Source organism: Triturus cristatus, chromosome 1_1 (genome assembly GCF_964204655.1).
Source record: "Triturus cristatus chromosome 1_1, aTriCri1.1, whole genome shotgun sequence".
Lineage (NCBI taxonomy): Eukaryota > Metazoa > Chordata > Amphibia > Caudata > Salamandridae > Triturus > Triturus cristatus.
In genome coordinates, this window is record NC_140579.1 from 224,043,963 (window position 1) to 224,066,508 (window position 22,546).

Here is a 22,546-nt window from a genome sequence, read left to right on the forward strand (position 1 = left end):
GTCTTGCAGGCCAACCATAATACAAAGGCTGCAAAAGGGCATCAGGTGCAGTGATGTGCCTTGAACAGGTATCAAGCGTCCTGTTCGTTTCAGGTATCAAGCGTCCTGTTTGTTTTCCTACCGCATGTCTGCGAGTTCTAGTGTCTTGCAGGCCAACCCAAAAAATCTGCAAAAGGGCATCAGGTGCAGAAATACTCTTTTGAATAGGTATCAAGCGTCCTGTTCATCTACTCATCAGCAAAAGGGAAATCTCGGAGCAGGTTTTTTCTAATGCCTTCATCCACTCACAAAAATGCAGTTAAAAAAGCGGTGATCTGCCGACAATTTGATGGTGGTGTGGGCGATGGGGCTCAACCAGCCTGCAGTGGGGCTCGTCAAGGGGTTTCATGCTATTGGTGGTGATGAATTAGCTGATTCGGGAGAGGGTGAGATTGCTAGTGTTGATGATTTTGTCGAATAGTCTTTCTTCTCTCTCAAAACAGGGGAGGGTTTTGGGGGGGGGGGGGGGGGGGGGGGGAGATTTACTAACAAGATTTTTCGAGTAATATTTTGCAGATACAAGAATCTGAAGGGATTTGGAGGAGTTGGAGCGTTTTTCCAAGGCATCTGGTGCGCCAGCAAGAAAAGCTTTCAACACCAATCAAGCCCAGTAAAGCAGGTGAGCCGCTGATTGATATTCATTACTCAAAAAGTTTCTAGGAAACGTAAAGCAACTGGAGTTGCTGGTAAGGCCGCGGAGGCTAGGTTTGTTGCCAAAGTGAGGTACCTCCACTGTTAAAGAATCTAAGGCTCCCCCTGGGAGCTACCTTAAAAACCTAGGGTTCCCCCTAATATGGATTTCTGGACCACAAATTTTCTGTTTTTCTATAGCAATCATTTTTATTGATTGTCATAACAATATCATTGCACATGTGTAATCATACAATAACAAGTAACTGCCGGGTGTCCCCTGGCCATAGGTAACTGCCTAACGCCCCATAGGTGGTTCAGATGCTCCATGTGCGGCCCATGGGAATCCCTCCTCAGACTCCTCCAGTACCCCATCCCACCACCCACCCCCCACCACTACCCCCCTCCCGCCACCCCCCCCTGAGGCAACTGCAAAGCGTCCGAAAAAAGGGGAAACAATATCAGTCCGTGGAGTGCCAGGTCCGGAAGATGCGCAACGCCCTCAACGTGGGCAGGAAGACAGCTGCCGGGAGGCCCCTAGATAAGTAGGCCAGCAGCGCGCCCCAAGACTCCTCAAAGGCTGTAGGATCATCCCTAAAGCACACCGCCAGACGCTCCATCGAGAGCAGGCGCCACAGGCGGGCGTGCCACAGTGACATAGCGGGAGCGGCCTGTTTCTTCCATGCCGCAGCCACCGTGAGCTTAGCCGCCCCAACGCAGAGCCACCATATAGCCTTGTCTCCTCTGGACACTTCCTCCCAATCCTCTCCCCGAAGACCCAGGATGACATGAGCGAGATCCCCGGGGGGTTCAAAGCCCAAAATCTCTTTAATCTGCGCTAAGATTTCTGCCCAGAAAGGTTGAATATTGGGGCAGTCCCACCAGATATGCTTGAAATCCCCGAGGAGCCCACATCCCCGCCAGCAGAGCGCAGAAGTCCCCGGGAAGATCCTAGCCAATTTTGTGGGGTATAGGAACCAATCAAAAATGGTTTTGTAGTGAGCCTCCCGTAAGCCTACGGACAGGTTATGTCTGGGAATATCCCGCCATAAGCCCCTCCACTCTGCTTCAGTTATCCCTCTCCCCAGGAGTTGCTCCCAGAATTCCATATGTCTGGCCCTGGGTGTGTGTAGTGTGGTCAGCAGCATCCTATAGAGAGACGAGATTGCCCCCTTCATAGAGCCCGCCCGCGTCAAAACCAGTTTCTCCATATCCGTGAGGTTCCGGCAGCCCGCCTCCCTCAATGGTGACGCCGTGGCCCAGTGTTTGAGCTGCAAATAGTGGAACTGCTCACTGTTGGGAACCCCGAACTCACTCCTACAGTTCTGAAACGAGCGGAACGTCCCCTTATCAAATAGGTCCGCCAGCTTTAAACACCCCCCCCCTCTCGCCACCCATTAAAGGGACCTTCCTCTCTGGCTGGGGCGAAGGCCGGATTAAAGTGTATCGGGGTATATGGGGAAGGGAATGTCGTCCACCCCTCTCTCCGCGTGACCCTATCCCAAACCTCCAGCGTAGTGCGCGTCGGCGTGCTAAGATATGCATTCGGCGATCTATCTCTTCTCGGTTTCCACAGCAGATCCCAGATGGATCTGCCGGCGATCGCGCGGTCCATATGAAGCCAATGCTTCTCCGATTCCCGTGCCGTCCATTCTAACACGACCCGCAATTGGGCCGCTTGATAGTAAAGCTCAAAGTCCGGCAGCCCCATCCCTCCGTCCGCCCTTTGTTTCCGAAGCACCGTAAAAGGGAGCCGGGCCCTCCCTCCCTGCCACACAAACTGAGTGATCAACATCTTCAGCTGCGGAAGAAATGCTTTCTCCAGCGGGATCGGCAAGGCCTGAAACAGGTAAAGAACCCGGGGCAGCACCATCATCTTCACCGCGTTGATTCGCCCCAACCAGGATATATACAAGGGCGTCCACCGCCTCAGCTCCTGGCACAAATGCGGCAAAACTGTGGTGTAGTTGGCCCCATACAGTCCCGAAACCGTCGGCGTAAGCTGCACCCCCAGATATTGTAGCGAGTGTTGAGCCCATGAGAGCGTCGTCCGGGATTTGAGCGAGGCCACCTCCGCTCTCGAGAGTGTGAGATTGAGTTTGTATGACTTGGTCATGTTGACCTTGAACCCCGCCACTCTCTCAAAGTCCCTCAGTTCCCCCTGCACCGCGGGCAGAGAGACATGTGGGTCCCCCAGAGTCAGCAGAATATCATCCGCGAAGAGGGAGATTTTGTGGTCCTCCCCGCTAAACCGTATCCCTTTAATGGATGCATTCTCCCTCACCCGAATGGCAAGAGGCTCTATGCTGAGGGCGAAGAGCAGAGGGGACAGCGGGCACCCCTGTCTAGTACCCCTAGTCAGTTGGAAGGGCTCGGAAGGTGTCCCGTTGACCACCACTCTCGCGGAAGGATGGCGGTAGTTAGCTCGCACCATCTCCATGAAAGCGTCCCCGAACCCAAATTTTTGCAAGGTCAAGAAGAGAAAGGGCCAGTCCACGCGGTCGAACGCTTTTTCGGCGTCCAACCCGACCAGCACAGCTGGAATCTTGTATCGGGATGATTTCTCAATAAGGTGGATGGTACGCCTTATATTATCGTGCGTCTGGCGCCCTTTAATGAAGCCCGATTGGTCCGGGTGGATCAATCGAGGTAGCAGGTCATCCAGGCGGCTAGCTAAGATCATGGAGTAAAGCTTGGCATCTAGGTTCAGGAGTGCTATGGGGCGGTATGACGCACACACCAACGGGTCCTTGCCCGGCTTAGGCAGGACCGTAATCACCGCCTCTGCCATTGACTTGGACACTCTGGCCTCCTTCGCCACCGCCCGAAACAGAGCCGTCAGATGCGGGGCTAGCTCGTCTACAAAGTGCTTATAAAAGTGAGCGGTATAGCCGTCGGGCCCAGGCGCCTTATGGAGCTTGAGACGCTTTATGGCATTCCGCACTTCCTCCTCGGAGATAGGTTCGTCCAGCCGCTCCCGGTCCAGCGCTGATAGCCGGGGGCACTCCACCCCATCGAGATATGCCGCTTGTACGTCTTGCGCCAGCGGGTCCCCCCCATACAGCTCACCATAGAAATCCCTAAAGGCTCTAGTCTTTGCCGCCTCCTCGTGGGTGACCCGATCTGGTCCTACCCGAATGCCTCCCACATAGGATTTCGCACGCTGAATGCGGAGCTTTCGAGCCAACTGAGAGCCCACCTTGTCCCCCTGTTCATACCCCGCGCGTCGCAGCCTCAGCAATGTATATTCCGCCCTGGCGCTGTAAATCGCCCGCAATTTACCCCTCACCGCCGTGAGTCGTCGTTGTAGGTCGCGAGTGGGTTTATCTTTGTGTCTGCCCTCCAACCCCCTGAGTTCTTCCTCTAGTGCCTCCCGTTCCAGTGCCTGTTGTCTCCGCAGCGACGCCTGTAGTTGGATGCATTTGCCCCTCATCACCGCCTTGAACGTGTCCCATGTGTTCTGATATGAGGTGTCTTCAGGTGGGTTGCCCTGGAAGTACTCCCCCATGGCCTCGGTCAGTTCTACCCTCCATACCTGGTCTCGCAGGAGGGCCCCAGGAAAGTACCATCTGCCACGTCCCCGTACCCCCCACTGGAGCTCCAATAGAACCATCCCATGGTCTGAGACCGAGATGGGGAGAATCTGCGCCCCCGTCGCCTTCCCCACTAATGCTTGGCTAATGAAAATGTAGTCTATTCGGGTGTAAGTCCGGTGAACATGGGAATAGAAGGTATAGTCCTTTGCCGTCTCGTGGAGAGCCCTCCACCCATCTTGCAGACCCAGGGAATCGAAGCGGTCCTTGACTCGCTTGGAGAACACTGAGGACCTGGCCCCCGTAGCGTGGGAGCCGTCCAGGAGGCCATCCCACAGGCAGTTAAAGTCCCCCATCAGAATGATGGGACCCTCCGCGAACCCGCCCAGGGATCCCAACATGCGCGCTGTGAACACCGCCTGTCCCGTGTTCGGAGCGTACACGACCGCAATTGTGCAAAGTTGGCCCTGAAGCCGCCCCTTGAGCATGAGCCACCTCCCCTCCTTGTCTCTGTGTGTATCTACGACTTGAAAGGGTGTGGAGCTATGGAACAGTATCGCCACCCCATTATGTTTGGTGTTGGCCGCTGAGTGAAATATCTGCGGGAATGCCCTATGCTTGAGCCTACCCACATCCTCCCTTGTAAGGTGTGTTTCCTGCAGAGCAACTACCTTAACATGCCGATCCACAATGTACTTCAAGACCTGCTGTCTCTTCTGGGGCGAGTTCAGGCTCTTCACGTTCCATGTAGCCCACGTCACCATCTTAAGTGAGTGAAAACCCCCCTCTCCACCCAGTGTTGTGGGATCCACCGGTACCTGACCTCAGCGTCTCTTCGCCTCCGTCCCCCGGCCCCCCCTTCTGATGTCTCGCCGCCCCTCCCTGGCCCCTCTCCACGTCTTTGTTGCAGCCTACCCCTTCCACCCTCTCCCCCCGCCCCGACCCCCCCCACGTCCCCCCACCCCCCCGCCCGCTCCCCCCCACCACCAGGACCCAACCATGGAACCCCTCGAACCTTGGGTAGTTCCAGGGAAAGTAACCAAGACCCCGCCCCATCGAACTCCTAACCTCATCAACTTGCTCCGCAACCGGCAGAGCATCAACAACATGTGTGCCAGACAAAGGGCTCTTAGAGAAAAACAAAAACCTCAGTGTCCGTGTAACCTCATTGTCCATGTGGAGACTGCCGCACCTCTCTTCTGAGCCGTCACAGTCTCGTCACCAGCCACCTGGCTTCGCCGCTCGGGTTTTCGGGTCCCTCCCGGCCGGAGGACCCCCCGCGGTCGTTCCTGAACTGCATCCCGGTGAATCCCGTACCTCCAGCTCGCGACCTCTACTCACGGTGGGGCCCTCCTCGCTGGCGTTGCGCCCTGCGCCACTGCTCCCCCTGAGAGCCGACTGCCACTGCCCCGGACGGCCTCCTTCCTCCGGTTCCGTAGGGAGGCCCAGGATACGCAGCCCCTCCCCCAAATCTGTGATGTGGTGTCGTTTATTTTGCCGTTCGAAGCTGAGCCCGAAGGCGTAGGTCCAACGATAGCGCACATTGTCCTCTCTGAGTTTGCTGGTCACCGGGCGGAGCTGCTGCCTCCGTACGAGGGTGGCCTGCGACAAGTCCTGATACAGAGAGCAACTGTAGCCCTGGAACGAGACCTCCTTCTTCTTCCTAGCCGCTTCCAGGATGGCCTCCTTGACTGGGAAGGCGTGTAGCTTTGCCAGGACATCCCTAGGTCTCCGGCGTTCGCCGTGAACCGGTGGTCCGACCCTGTGCACCCGGTCCACTTTTATTTTCAGGTCTGGCCTGTTCACCACCTCCCCAAAGAGGCCAATAATAAACGCCTCCAGGTCCGGACCCTCTGCGCCTTCTTCCAAGTCTCTCACCCGTATATTCTCCCTCCGGGAACGATCCTCCAAGTCCTCCAGCTTCAGGGCAGACTGCGCCAGCTGAGCGCGAAGCTCCGAGCACTCCGTCCGGGAAGCCTGAGTGGCACTATCCAGGGATTGCACCTTCTCCTCCACCTCCAGGATTCGAGACCCCACGGCGTCCACATCGCGGCGCAGATCCCCGAGCTTCTCGGTCAGGTCCCCACGCAGTTGGTCCAGGCTGGCGTGGAGGTCCCGTTTAAGTTCACCACATAAATCCCTCTTGAAGTCCCGGAGCGTGGCCACCAGGTCGTCCTTCGTCAAGGCCATGCTGTCCCCTCCGCCCGGACCTCCCTCGTCTGCAGTGCTGGAGAGCGCCTGGAAGTACTTCGCCACGCGGTTTTCCTGTGGCTTCGGCGCCTTTTTTGTCGGGGGCGCACGGGACGACCTCCCCATCAGACCGTCCCCTCCGTGCCTCGCGACGTCGCCTCCGCCAATTCTATGGCCCCGTTGCGTCCGACCACCACTGCTCGGCCACCGAGACCCCGGAAGCTAGAGCAGGGACCGACTTGTCTCCGCCCGCCGCCTCCAGGCGCTCAGCTGATCCCAGGGGCCGTGCCTCAGAAATTCCTCACCAGCGCCGACCCGCACCTACATCTCAGAGCGCCCTTCACATCTAGCGCGCCAGAGAACCAGTGCTGCGGAGGCTCCCCCGATGCCGGCAGGTGTCTTACTTGGTCGCCATCTTGGAGTCAGGCATCGTTTCGCGCCCGGGCGCGCGGTGATCGCCCCCGGCGCCCCCGCTCCCTCCAGCCTGCCTCGGTCTCCGTCAGGGTGGACCACTCATCTCCCGTCGGCCCGCCGTCCCTCCTCATGGGCTCCGTGATGGCCGCAATCTCCGCCTCCTCGTGCGAGTCCCACGGTAAGGTGGCCCCGCGCGCTGTCCCACTCTCCGGCGCCGGCAGGTTCAGCCTCACTCCAGCCGCGGTGGTCACCCCCGCTGCGCGGTCACCCCGACAAGCCTCCAGTCACTCTCCTGAGTCCGGGCGGACCGCCGCTCGGCGAGCGATCGCGGCCCTCCGCCGCCATTTTGCTCGGTCGCCGCTCCCGGGTCAGTGCTCGCTTTCTAGCTGCACCAGGGCCGCCACAGCCTCACCGCCGGTCCATTCGCCTCCACAAGTGTCCCGCGAGTGTTTTCCTCGCAGTGCGCCAGTCCAGAGCCCCCGTCTAGCCCCTTACAGGAGTCCGTGGGGCCGGAGCGGACTCGGTGCACTACCAGTCAGCCATCTTACTTGGCCACGCCCCCCAAATTTTCTGTTTTTTGCAAGTTTTTGCGGTATAAGATTTCCAGAATGTTCAATCTCAATTATGAATACTTGGATTCGATTAGAAAGGCTCAGTCAAGATTTGGGGTTTTTTGCCCGACTACATTATGCAAGATTTTTTAGCCCGTCTAGCCCTAGTTACAGAGAAGCCTTGGGGGTGAAGTGGATAACCAAGGGTGCAACAGATGTATTTCTCGGAGACCTTTCCCTACGATGCATACTGCTAGTGGGCTTGCTATTGCTCCACACCCTAAGTGGGGTGGGCACTAGGGCAAAATCTGAAGATTTCGCTACAGGAGCCTGCTGGAATTCTAACAGGTTTCTAACAGAAGGATCCATGTAAATATAGCCAAATGTGGCCAACACCCCCTTTTTTGCAATGTTTTTAGTGACCAAAGATTCGGTTTCCTTACTAGTCCAGGTAGAGGGATGGGAGCCCCATTACAGCCTTACGTAAAAAAGCAGTTACGTTTGTAATGTTTACTTACTGTAGGTCAATCAGCAGCAATGGCTTTGGTGAGTCAGTGGTGTTAGTTTATATTGCAGGTCAGGCAGTAGGCTTATATTTCTATATAATGCAGTGGTATTGTCTTTAGGCTGTAGTATAGTCAGTGACGCCTTTGAATTGTAGTTAACATTAACATGGGCATTTTGTACTGTTCAGTCCATCAACATTTTATATCTCCACGCTTTGTAAATAGCTTCAAATCTTTATCTTCATTAAAAAAAAAAAAAAAAACTGCGAATTTTGAGTGGGGGAGTTTTTTTTTAAAAAAAAAAAAAAAAAAAAAGGAGGTTTTCAGCTCAAATTATTAAGGTCCTAGACACAGCAGGTTTGCTCTAAATTTAAAATCTGCAGAACAGTCCTCACAGGTTATAACTTATAATACACTCTGAAATTGCGGAGAGTAGGTTGGCTGGCCCCCTTTCTTTTCTTGGTCTTCACAACCTTATTAATTCTCATTTGGGAATGGTTCCTAGAAAGACTTAGGGAGGTTTTCACTTGATACAACAGTTTCCTGGCTACAAGTTTTGTCTGTGAACAATTTTATCACCAAGGAAGACATTGTGGTTCAGTTTGTTTTAGTGGAGGTAGCTTTTGGTCTGGTAAGAAGGCCGGCTCCAGAGCGGAGTTAGCCAAAATGTGACATTAGATCTGCTTTTATGTTACTTCCAGTTCATCCACGAGACTTTGAATTCCTTGACATACACTTTCAAGGACATTTCTTTGTCAACAAAGTTCTGCCCACGGGTTGTGCAGTCTCTAGTCAGCTGTTCGGAGTTTTAAGCTCTTTTCCTGCAAGGGATTTTCTCATTCCGATCTTTTCATTCCCAAGTGTCCCATTATATGGATAATTTTCTTTTTGTTCGATCACAAAAGTGTGTCAGGGCAATCCATTTCTTTTAATCTTTGATGCAAGAGTAGGCGGGCCTCGGGCTAAATAGAAGTCAAAGTATCTTCTACATGCCTCATATTTTTTTCGGTATGTAGTTTATTGCAGTGAAAATGGGAGGTAAGGTGACCAGTTACTAAAGTGCAGGGAATTGCGCATTTGCTGATGCCTGCTAGGATGTCACCAAACTTACTCTTTTTGGAGTACAGTGGTTACTAGGTCAACTCAATTTTGCTCGCAGGGTATTAAATGCTGAGAGATTTTTCTGTTAGAGGTTGGGCGTTACTATGGCTGCCGTTTCTTTTCCTCATCACAGGCTTAGAACGTCTCTGTCCATGAGATCCGATTCAGAGTTTGAGATAATGTTTCTTAAAGTTGAGACGTTTTTTCCTACCAGGTCTCTGGGCGAAAGTGTGTATGCTTAGTAAAAATAAAAAAAAATAATAAAAAAAAAAAAAAAAAAAAAAAAAAAAAAAAGACGCGCTAGGAGAGATTGGCTTTGGGATATTTAGACAGGAAAGGGTGCGTGGATTAATGAGAATCGCAGTATTTCAGTCTTTGAATTCTTTCCTCTGATCGTAGTGTTAACAGTTTTGACTAAGTATTTGGCAGCAAATCAGTGCCTTTCATATCCACAGCGAACTGTAAGTGGATCTGGTAACTGGTAGGAAGGCAAAAGCAAAACGTCTGCTTGACTTGTTGCAGAGATTCATGCTGTGTGCTGTGTTGCATGCTTTTAATATAGAGTTTACAGTTCAGCATATATCTGGTATGGACAATTTTATAGTAGATGCGTGATCTCGTTTTCAGTAATAGCATTCCTTGTGTTTGGCACCCAAAGCAGACCAAGGAAGGATTAGATTCCTCAGGCGGTATGTTTTCTAGCAGGATGAAGATAAAGATGTGGTGGGACTCTTTTGTTATCAGCGCATGCTTAGCTTACATAAGGGCTTGTGCGAATTTTCTCCAGTCATATACGGCTTGTTGTAACAATGATCAAGTAGGCTCTTTACTCAGTAACATCAACATACTGCGTGTTATTCTGAGCAACATTGATAAGTATGTATCCCTTACCACCATTGCGGGGAAGCTTTAAGGCTTTTCTCTCTATGGTAAGTACTTTTAGGGTTATGTCCCCTCTCTAGATGATTTGGGAGCGAGCATTTATTTTCCTAGGTTGGCCTTACATACAGGGATGTGGCACTGTGCTGTGCAAACCTACATATTTTTTCCGTTACTGGGAGGCATTTGTACCAACACTGCCTAGACCTTGTTGTTCCACATTGGAAGCGTCATTATTTCAAGTCTGCATGTTATAGTTATTCTTTGGGCTTTTAGGATATCCGAGTTGTTAAGAAAATCAGTTTTTTCCTGGGCTAAAATATTCCAATGTATCAACTACACCTAATTTGTTTAAATTTTCTTTTAGAATCATCTAAAACAGGCCAACGAAGACAAGGGGCTATGGTGGTATTGCGGAAGCTTAGCGGTCCGCTATGCCCATGATCAGCTTGGTTCCAATTTGACCAATTTGAAAGTTATCCAAATACTAATTTTCTGTTTCAGCATCAGGTTGGGTCTGCGTTAACAGGTTCACAGCTGTTAGGGGTCTCCTGAAAGACAGGAAAAACTCCCTTGCAGGGGTTTTTTCCTGGTGGCAGATTTGGACGGGATTGAGGCAGGCAGGAAGGGTTAGGGCAGACAGAATAGCTTAGGACAGAGGAATGAAGCAGGAGGTAGGAAGGGGGACAAACTAAGGGGTTGGGGTCGAGGTTCAAGGTGGGGGAAAATTCATGGGGGATCAATATGGGGGAAAAATTCATGGGGGATCAAGATGGGGAAAAAGTCATGGGGGATCAAGATGGGGAAAAAGTCTTGAGTCATGGGGGATCGATACGGGGGAAAATTCATGGGGGGGGATCAATATGGGGAAATTTCAGTGGGGATATTTTCATGTGGGGTTACATGCAAATTCATTGATTGTATTATTGTATTGAATTGTCGTTGCTGAAATAAAAGCGACCTTTTACCCCCCATCGGTCTGCGATGTGATTCATTGCCCGAAGGATTTGTTTGACCAGCTTAAAAATCCTATTTGTAAAGTCTCTCAATAGCCAGGCTGGCATCAATGCTATCCGGCATCCCTACAGACGCTGTCGCACTCCTCTGCACCCTTCTATTCTACTGAATTTTCCACCACACACAGTACACCCAGGTTGGTTTCCGAACGTAGAAATGACAAGTCTGAAACTATCCAAGTAAACTACTATTTACTGTGGATATAGAAGACACGATTAGTGTCCTCCGGTGACAGCTGTGGCATAGAAGTCAAGGTAGAGTAAAGCTCGAGTGCAGATAAAACAAAAACAAGCGCTGGCAAAACCGATAGGTCTTGCAAGCCTGCATTTTTTTTCTAGCAAAAAACTGCAATAGACATTAAAAGTGTAAAAGTAAAACATGTTGCCACTGACAAGTGGCATGCACACGTTGGCAACAAACAAGCATTGGCATAGCCAATAGGCCTCGCCTTTGGGACCCTATAAGTGTTTAGCCATGCAACAGTCGATGTTGTTGCACCAAGGATATTGTGCTGCATAACTAAATACTTATAAGGTCCCAAAGGCGAGACCTATTGGCTATGCCAAGCAAGTAGCAGTGAAGAATATGTGTAAGTATGTGGCATTCTTGTCTATAATATAGCACTTCATATAGCACACTGGATATTGTTGGCTTTGCGAATGGAGAGTAAGTGATATGCAAGTGTTATGTAGGCCATGGAAGCTAATGGGGCATCTGCGTGGTCTTTGATGGTTCTACTAAGCACTGCCTCATTGAGCACTGAGTTCTTGTAACCATTCACTTCACTGCCTCTCAGAAATACCAGACATGCCAGAAAAGCTAGAGTTTTAGATTGCTGGTATGCATTTACTTCTTTTAATTCAAGTAGTTTCATATTTCTATTTCCTGCAGCGTGCATGCTGCCCTGGGCGCCTGTATTGGGCGATGGCTAATTTTTGGGCACCCGTGGTAGTAGTTTTCTGGCATATATCAGTCCTCCTTGAAAGCAGAGTGTATTTTTTGAACTTGTATTTTTTCTTACACTTGAATGTTCTGGATATTTCCATGTGGTCTGAATATAGTGCCCCTTTAAGTTGGTTTTGATGTGTTAGAACGCCAGCCAGGTTCTTTATTGGCACGACATGTGACAAAAGGGAATTAGATGAGGCAAATTATACTGTTAGGAGGGGGGGGGGGGGGGGGGGGGGGGGGAAGGGGGGTTGAGTCCGGAGCAGTTTTGCAAACGGGACCGACGCCAGGGAAGCAGAAGGCAGTGCAAGTGGGAGGGACAGCAGAACGAGGACAGTGAATGTGCATTTGTCCTGTTGCACTGGCCATGCGGGCTGCTTGAAAGCTCTAATTGTGACGGTTCCAAAGAAGATATTCTGCCTTCAAAGGAGTGGATGTGATGGGCGAGAATGCCCGCAACCGCTGCAGAATCCCGTGGCGCAGTGTCATTCCCATTGCAACGGGACACTTTGAAGGTTGAAAGTGCTGCTTTTAAATCAACACGGGAGGTCCTGGATTTCGAGGGGTGAGGGGGGCGAGGCTCACAAGGGACATTCAGAAATCGAATCGTCCTATGTAGATTGGATTGGCCTAATGTACTTTTTCTTTGCAACTGTGTTAACTGGTTCCAGCACTCCCTACTTAGAGTAGCAGGTGTATGATACAAACAAGCAGGCTTGTGGTTAAAAGGCATGCATCTGATCATGCCAAAACATTAACTGTGCCAGGGGGTGAATGCCGTCACTGTAGTTCCCAAAAACGCAGTAAAAATCAAAATCAAAAATATGCCCGTAATGCCTATTTTAAAGAAAACGTATTTTACCTGCACAGATGGCACCTCTGACGACAAACAGTGGCAGTAGGTTTGTTTAATATGGTAACAGAGGCAGCATTAGACCAAGACCTACGGGAGGCTTCCAGCAAGAGTGGACCGAGCTCGTTGTGCAGTGGTGCGTGCATGCGTAAGCCAGCTCTTTTTTGAAGCACATACTCATGCTTGTGGCGCGCCGCTGCGCACTCCCGCAAGGCGTAAGCCACCACAAGCACGAGTATGTGCTTTGTAAAAAGAGCTGCACGATGGCTAAAGGTCACCTATTCAGTGCATGCGCACTGCATAGGAGAGACCTAAAAAAAAAAAAGGGGGGAGAAGTTCTGATGACAAATGGCTTGTGATTCCACTTTCAAGCTTATATGGGACATTCTGCGATTGAAGAAGTATCCCACTTGTTGAAAGTATTTTAACGTCAATATCTCATATTAAACCTTAAATAAACGTGTATCTATTGGTTGAATTAAACAACGTCATAAGTTGTAACTTTGTAACTGGTGATTGAAATGCCAAACAAATACTAATAATTGGGATGTTTTGCTCTTTTCTGGCCACACCTCTGATTTTGCCCACCGACCCAATCCTCAGGCTAGTCCTGCCCTCTGATTCTCCACCCACAGTCCCCCTACATTTTCCCGCACTGATCCAACCCCTGTGCCCAGGCTCAGCACAAAAACCCCTACTCTGAATAAAGAGACTAAGTAAAGGCAATAGATGACACAGTAGAAGAGGGAGGGAAGCCCTGCCTTCACCACCTCTTCCACAGACGATGAAAGGCGGTACACGCAGCAGGAGGCGATGGAGGTGGGGGGAGGCTCATACAAACATACATTTTACTGCTCTCATATCCTTTGTGAAAAGATAGCAAACTGTCACAATAGAGAGGCGGCTGTGGCGGTATTTATTAGGTTGTAACTATTTCAGACCTGCCAGGAACAAAACACTGAAACAAGGTGGGTCGATCAACAGCGATTTAGCCCCACATTAGTCATTGTTAAATGAAACAATGAGGAACAAATTAATTTGCTCCTGGAGCATCCCAACACTTAAAGTGTGAAGGGCAGTCGGAGCCGGTATCAGACTCAGTGTGAGGTGAAAAGGGAGGTTATAAGTAGGTTCAGAAAAGGCTGTCACGAAGAGGTGAGGCCTAGCTGGAGTGATCCACACGCGAGCTGCTAGGGGCGCCCACTGCCAAACACACTCGGCACTCCATCAAGCAGGATGCAGGGTGATTAAAAAGTGTCTCCAGTTATTTTATATATTAATATGTGCAGGCGGGGGGGCTGTTTTTAAAATTGTACTGTCGGCGCACGAGATGCTCGATAAAAGCTAGGAAGGCACGCATGCGTGGAATGTTTCTCCTTAAATTAGAAGAGTAGACAACGTGCCATGATGCCACAGAATAATAGACCCCTGGCTGGATCGACGGGGACGTGGCACAGACAATCAGTCTATGGTGTGACATTGAACAAGATTTTATAAGTACTTGTACATTTGCACGGCAGGTAGTGCGTTTGCAGCACAAAGCTGTGTAGAATGGGCATATCGCTGATCCCAGTTCCATCAGGACAGACTTGTTACCAAATTGTACCTTCCCGATGCGCTCTCCTAAAAATGATGTAGGCGCCTATTTTTGTGTAATTACTGATCAAAGTTGGACCACCAACCAATTAAACAAGCACAAGCGTGCGTGGCAGCAGGGGGCGGGGAAGAGAGGAGGGGGCCTGCGCGATTCCCTTGCAGGAGCGAGCAGCAAGGCGCGATAATTGATAACATATGGCGCCAGCTGCTCGCTCCCGTAAGTGAATCGCCAGACGTGCACGCGTTGCCATTGGAAGCAATGCAACGCGTGCATGTTTTTGCCGGGAAAGCTGTGCCAATTGCTAAAGGTCTCTTTCCTATATAGCGCAGGCACGCTGCATAGGCGAGGCCTAAAAAAACCACAAATATGTGCAACAAAAAAATAAATAAATAAAATAAATCTTAAACAATCAATCCAATCATCTTTATTTCGGTTTAAAAAAACATAAAAGATTTACAATTAGTTAATACACAAACAATAAAAACAGGATAGCATAACATTTCAAGAAGGGGTACCGCCAGGACAATGCACACTTCTTGGGGGTCAAAATCCCCATACTAGACTGGTCTCACGGAAACTGTTTTTTCTGTTTAATCCATGTAGGATTTAAATATTGAACATTAAACAACTGTCCGGCTGGACAGCTTTCCAAAAATATAGCACTGACCGGGTCTATATTCATTCCCTGCCCTCATTTACTTTTGCCTAGGGACCACTGTCCTTAGAAAAACTAATCTCCCATGATCCCTGGTTGACTTCATTTGGGTTTCCTTGTTCTTTATAACATGAAAAGTATGCATGGCAGACCAAACTTACCATTATTTATTACTATTCACAGAAGCAGCTCCTGCTGTGTATGCAGGAGAAGTTTCAGGGGAAACATGTCAGCCTAAAAAGGACAAAAATATTACATTAGGTGGGATGGCTGCGGCGCAAACCTTCACACACCAGCCCTTTAGTGTCCAGGCATACCAACTTAAAATGAGGCCATCAAATAGACAGTCAGGCAGGTTAAATGCTAGGCACTGGTTTTCCCAGTTATACATTTAAGGTTTCAGAGACACTAAATACGTTTTACAAAGGATAGCATGAACCAAACCTTTAAGCCTACTACTTATACTTTCACACCACCACATCGTTGAAAAACACTACTGCGTTCAAATATGCATCATAATCTACGTCTCGGACAGGATTAACACACCTTGATATACTGTAGGTTTTGACAAAGCTGTGATCATTACAGTTTAAAGTTATTAACCATCTACTGGTGCCTCTGGCTTGGTTTCATATCGTAGCCACCAGATGAACTAGCTTGCTGGTATTTGGATGGTGTTCTACGTAGTGCGTAAGCTTGTCAAGCCTTCCAAAGGACACTTACAGGCAGCCTTTCTTGCCCCTCCCCCTTTGAGGGATAAAGATGAGACTTACTAAACACAGTAGCAAAACCGATCAGCAGTTCGGGCCGTACTGGCCTAGGACCCCCCTTGTGGACAACAGCATCTTGAGTTCGACAAAGGACAAAGAAATTCAGTCTGAATCATCTAGTGAACCAGACTACTGGTGTGGGCCCAGCCATCACATGGTTCAGAGATCAAAAGTGACAGGGACCAGAACGTCATCAGACGCTCAGATGAAAAGCAACTCACAGGCCAAACAACTACTGTCAAAACATGGAATGGGGTGGGAAGGTGGATGGGATCAGAATGTGTAACAGGAGCCCTCTTTGGTCCACATGAGGGACCTGGACATTGTCTGAGCTCCAAGCTTTAATCACTGCATGGCTCCAAATTAATTCTGGTTAGTTTTACTTACACTGGCAACAGTTACTGTAGTTGTGAGGGGTGATTTCAGTCAGCTGAAAATTACATCCACAAAGGTCTTCCAAGTTGGCACCAGTTCTTGAAAGGGCGAGAGATTATCATGTGGCCTATAGGGACATTGTCGACATCACTAAGTTAGCATGGCCCATGCAGCCATGATGCTGCTTTTGCACAGGTTACTACATAACTTTTTTTGCAAGACTGTTTATACCTTTCACATGAGAACTGTCTGTTGTGTTCATTCTCTGCCTGCTCCTGGAGTTTAGTCTGAACATTGTGAGCAAGGTCGATAAACAATGCCTTGTTATTCTGTTTTGGTCAGGCCCTAGCACCTAGACAAAATATACCGCTGCTGCTGGGGACTCTTACTTAAAAAAAAAAAAAAACATTTTATTTAGTTTCAAAAGTGAACAACACACAGAAAGCGGTTGTCAATATCAATAACAGCTGTACATTACAAGAAGGCAGTTGCAAATGATACAATGTGTTGGAAACCGGGCAACCTGGTTAGCAGTCACCAGGTTCCCAGCACAGTGGTAGCTTGGCTCGAGCGGTTGGGGGCAGGCACCGTGTTAAGCGTACGTCACACCCTCACAATAACCATGCGTTCATCCGTTCCAAAAACGACACTACACCGTAAAAATTATGCAAGTCACGTTGAAAATATATATGTCTTTATCTTATTTTCTCTTAGTTGCAGGTTTCATCACATAAATACAATACAATAGGATTTTCCTTCAAAAGAGCAGGTCAAAAAAACAATGCTACTTTGGAATTTCAATAAATAGGTTCAGGTCCTCCTTAAGCAAAGAATAAATAGATGTACAATAAATACAGACGGCAAATAAATACAGTGCAGGAATAAATTAGTGGAAGGCAATAAATAAAGCACCTTCAATAAATAAAGTAAAGCAATCAATGACAGTTACAGATCAGATCACTTTCATGAGGTAACTTGGTCTTACTTTGCCCATATACAGCTTGTGGTCATTTGGATGGCATGGGGGTGTCCCACCTAGATTGGTCAAGGCTGGGGCCTAAGCTGAGGCAGAACAAGAGTAATCTAAAGATTTGGCCCTCCAAACTACACAGCCCCTCACAGATGTCACTGCACCAGTCTCAGTTCACCTCTGGCACTCCCAGGCTGGTTCTAACACCCCTCTAACCCCTAGGATGGTCTTTCAGGGCTACACGGGGCCTCAGACGCCCCCTCTACCACTTACTGCCCTTTTCACGATGATCGGCTCCGCTCGGCGCCGTGTCGATGTCGTGAGGCGGCTCCGGCTCGATGTTGCTGGGCGGCCTCGTCTCGATGTCGCCTTCCGGCGTCGCAGGGACACGGCCTCCCCGCTTCCGGGTGTCTCCGGAGTACGATCTCCACTCCCGACCTCCGGTGCGCTTCAGCTCAGTTTCCGGCGACTCCGGTGGGCGGACTTCACTCCCCAGTCGACGCCTCACCCCGACCTCGGGTGAATCTCCACTCGACCTCCGGCGCCTCTTCACGACCTCCGTCGGCGCCCTCACCTCGACCTCGGGTGAATATCCACTCGACCTCCGGCGCCTCTCCACGACCTCCGTCGGCGCCCTCACCTCGACCTCGGGTGAATCTCCACTCGACCTCCGGCGCCTCTCCACGACCTCCGTCGGCGCCCTCACCTCGACCTCGGGTGAATCTCCACTCGACCTCCGGCGCCTCTCCACGACCTCCGTCGGCGCCCTCACCTCGACCTCGGGTGAATCTCCACTCGACCTCCGGCGCCTCTCCATGACCTCCGTCGGCGCCCTCACTCGACCTCTGGCGGCTCCGGGTACGACGTCTGATTTCTGTCAGCGCCGCTTCTCTACCTCAGGCCCCAGGTCTCCAGGCTTCTCGACGTCAGGACTCCAGGAGGACACCACTGAACAGGTCAGGAACTTGCTGTTCTTCCTCTTTAAGGCCTGTTTCAAATGTTCAGTTTCTTAAGATGGTTCTTCTGGTCTTGGTCCCACACAGGGCTTTAGGCTGGGCTTGGTCAGTAGGGACTAGCATCAAGGGTGGGTTTCTGAACCCCACTCCAAGCACTGGTTTCCACCTCTGCTGCCTTACTCCGACCTCCTTCTAACTCTGTCCTCTCTCTTCTCCAGTCAGTTGCCAACTGCCACTCTGAGATGGCCTCCCAACATTCTGAACTGCCTCCCACTGTCACAGGGTTCTAGAATGTTCCAGGAGGTTCTAGAAACCTCCAGTGAGTTCTGGTTATGTCACAGGTGACAATGGATGGCCACCATTTTGTGTCTCAGGCCCTCAGACAGAAGTTCCAGGGGTAGGGAAAATGGCTCCCTGACCCTGCATCAACACTAACAAGTCTGGTGGTTCCCAAAAAGGAAAAATTATAACAGGGTTTGAGGCAAAAGTTGGACAAAATACATAATGATGCGGAGGGACCACCCAAAGGGCTGACAGGTCTAACACAATGTCATTGTCAATATTAGATATACTTGCAAAGTTCCAGAACATAAGAAGAATCAGTCATCCGATCGACATGTGATGCCAGAAGAGTAGGATAAATGCAAGTTACACATCATGAACAGGTAATAAAAAATAACTAAAACAAAAAGGTAATAATGCACTGCATATTTTCCTCGACAAACCTAATACTAAAAACTAACAAAAAAGGGAAAGATAACATCCCCCCCCCGCCCCTTTCACTGGTCCGAAACATATCCAATTGCAGTCCAATTTCCTGTGGAGCCACCTATTGTGCACAGTAGGGACTCGTACTTGGATATTATGGGGATACATGTTTAGGTAGACACACTCGGAGAGGGATCTTTCCAGGGAGAAGAGAAACACTCACCTTCAATGTTGAAATCACATCTATACTCTAAGGTATGGGGTCTGCTGACAAAACCCAGAGATCTTCTAATAGATAATATTTCTTTCCAAGGGGAAGGAGGTTAGGCACTATATTCCTATCTCCATGGTCTTTATAAGATGACATCTCCCTTTATAATGTACGAACTGGCTGCGATGCTGACTGTATTACTGTTAAGCATTGTCCTGCTTGTTGTGGCATGTATACTGTATGTTAGAGCATATTAGTTACAATAAACATTTTTAACTATATGCGTGTCTCGGTCAAATCTTATTGGAGGACCGGTACGAGAGTACCTTTCAGAGGTAAAAGGTCGATGGGATAGCTTGCGCACTTGTTGCCGCGTTTGTTACCAACGACTGGAGAATAAATAGGGCGTTGTGGGGGTGGGGGGACAATTGATGTATCTGAACCCGAAACGAAGCCCTGACAAGGAGTAAGAAAATAATAAAAATCCACCCTACCCATAATGCATTGCATGCAAGATAGTACCACAGTACATTCAATATATACAATTAGTAGTTTTGAAAAGTGACAAAATAATTATTTTATTAATTCCGGATTAGGTTGTACTCTATGTGGAGCTGATGAAGGGAAATTAATAGAAGGTCTAATATAAATGTGAGATGTGTAGGTGCCGTACCGCAAGCTGCGTCTAGAGGTCCCTAGTGAGCATCAAACTTTGAAGATACGGTAAATCCACCCTACCAATAATGCCTTGCAAGCAAGACAGTACATTACATATATACAATTAGTAGCTTTGAAATGTGACCAAAGAATTATATTAATTCTTGATTAGGTTGTACTCTATGCAGAGCGGATGAAGGGAAATTTATAGAAGGTCTAATATAGATGTGTAAGTGCAGTACCGCAAGCTGCGCCTAGAAGTCCCTAGTGAGCATCAAACTTTGTCACATATGGTACTCCCATAATGCATTGCATGCAAGACAGCACCAGAGTACATTCAAATGGCTATTTCCATACATACAATTAACAGCTTTGAAATGTGACAGAGAAATTATTATATTAATTCAGGATTAGGTTGTACTCTATGTGGAGCTGAGGAAGGGAAATTTATAGAAGGTCTAATATAAATGAGAGGTGAGCTAGCGAGTAAAGTAACCACTGCTAAACTTGTTTAGGACCAAGTGAGTGTTTTGTCTGAAGGCCTTTAAGAAAATAGTGCCTTGAGGTTGTAATTAAAACCTAGGGCGTAACTACACATGTAATAGGGAGTGTCCTCATGGGAGGTTACAAAAAGAAATCCAATGGGTTTAGGACGATCGCACACCTGGTTGAGGTGGGGTAGACAAGGTAAACAGGTAAGTAGGTGCAGCCTGGTTGACCCTCCTGAGTAAGAGGGTGGAACTGACTTAAGACTTGTACCTGTGTGCAGCAAGGAATCTGGAGCTGTTGGATGCTGTTATTACGCACTCTGACTCTTTAGACTTTTTTTTATTGTCCAACTGAAAGTTGTAGCTTTTTTTTTTTTTTTAACGTGATCCTAAAGACAATTAAGAGCCAGTCCCAAAGTGCTACCAGCCAAGGTTCTAAGGTCAATCCAGCTAAGGAGCAACAGACGTGCTCTCATCTCATCCTAGAGAAGCAGCATGACTAACTGGTACTTTGTGGTTAACAGCAGTTTATGAAGTACCGATACACTTATTTTACTAGACGGTTACTGAAATATTCGAATACTCACCCATCTGTCCCTCCACCCACCTCCACCAACTGTTTCAACCCATGGTGTGTGCAATTAAGTGATGCTCATTTATTTGGGTTTATTAATCTTAAGCTAATGTTACTGTATTTTTATTGTGTACATATTTCTTGCACTTGCTATATTCTGTGTTCTTTGTAGTTTGTGGATATCGTCGGTTTCTAGCTAAAATGTCAGATTTTGGTGTGCTGCATTTGGAATTCAGTGTAACTCCCAGTGCTTTGCAGAGTTAAATGGAGCACCTTTCACCTGTTGATTGCTGTATTTGGGAAATAAAGAGGTGAGAATTGTGACCAGATGATGATAATCTACTATATTAAGTTCCTTGTCTTTGCATCTGGACAAAGAAACAGCCTTGCCAGCCCTCCTCCATAAAGCTGGATGGAGCACGATCAAGCTACCGCCGCCACTTCCCAGCAAGCTGCCGAGCACTGCCTCAACCACCCTCTGGGAGAGGGACATGTAAATCTGCCATTTGTTGTAAGTGATACCCAGTTGGGTACTTGCTTGTATCCACAGAAGGCGGCAAAATTCCGAATTGACTGGATTTATTTGTAATATTATTAAAGGGGAGAGTAAACACCCAAGAGTACTCCTAACGTTTTTTTTTTTGCATAAACCCCAAGTATTCTGTGAAGTGGTCAGTAGGAACCTAATGTTGTGTTATCCCAAAACTCTTCTAACCAAGTGTGTTGACGGATCTAAAGGTGACCCTGCCAAGAGCGGACGGTATTAGGATGGAAGACCCTCATCCACCATAAGGTGACACGCTTAGTCATAGGGCCCCACCTCACACTGAGTGGAGTCATTCTACCTGTGCTGGCTTAAGTGGTTATTAGGGGAAATCATTCTGACCCTGCATAATTTGTATTGGCAAGGGACCTAACCCAGACAGGAGGGAAAAATGGGATACACTACCCACTGGCTGTCAAATGCTTTATTCCTGTAACTAGTTGTTATGGCTAAAAAGGAGCCTGCATTTAAAAAGTATACTTGTGTTGTTTACAACTACACGAAGTATGTATACACCCGTTTTCTTCTCTCTGTAAAGCTTTTGCATAAAAAGAGGGGAATGTTACATAATATAATATGTAAGAAGTAAGGAGAAAAAAAATGGCTGATGTACTTGATAGGGCAAGATTAGATTGGCCTACCAGGGACATGTGATGAGGATATTGTATAGAGGGATGCAATACTAAATGCATGTAAATGAGGACTGGGTATCAACCATATAGATTGAGGTTATTTTTAATATATAGAAAAAAGTAAGTCCAGTAGCGACTGAAAGTAATTACATGGAGCTCATAAGCAGTGATCATTACAAAATAATTATTTTTGGACACAAAGTGACTAAAATGAAGATATAGAAAAGTTAGGGTGCTCATCTTTCAGTATGTGTTTTGCTATTTCATGTATATGCAAAATAGGGATATGAAATGGTTGTAAGATCATTTTAAAATTGTCTCTATTATGTGTTAAGCAATGTTGGATGCTGATGCAATTTTAGATAATATACATTGTAGTATTTTAAATATTTTTTCAGCCCAGACGAAGTTCTTTCAGAAAAGAACGAAACGCGTTGGCTGCCTGGTGCTTTATATTGCAAAAGTGAAGGAAGAATAAAGACAACTGAACATCATTGATAACTGGATGGACATTCATATATTATTGTGGCTTTGAACATTCAAATTAGGAGGTGCAATCCACAGTGATCATTGGGATCGTCCCTTGGGAACGGCAGGGGCAGTGGTGTTGCACTCTGTGAAGAGCAAAAGGCTCGATTTTCAAGTATACTCGAGGAGGGTAGGCAATAGTGTGTTTTTATATGCCTAGAGAGAGGTGCATCACATACATTTTCTGAGTGTGTGTCGGTTTTTGCTGTTCCAGGATTGG

General features: G+C 48.4%; 1 protein-coding gene across 2 annotated transcripts in view; it reads right to left on the bottom strand.

The window, feature by feature from the left end:
- Positions 1–22,546, bottom strand: part of LOC146870023 (solute carrier family 41 member 1-like) — a 182,341-nt gene that overhangs the window by 135,185 nt on the left and 24,610 nt on the right. The window contains exon 2 of one of the 2 annotated variants that reach the window (XM_085624571.1): positions 15,075–15,147. The exons of the other annotated variant lie outside the window; for it this stretch is intronic. The gene's annotated coding sequence lies outside the window, so the exon portion shown is untranslated. The remainder of the gene's footprint in view (positions 1–15,074; positions 15,148–22,546) is intronic. 2 annotated transcript variants of the gene reach the window in all.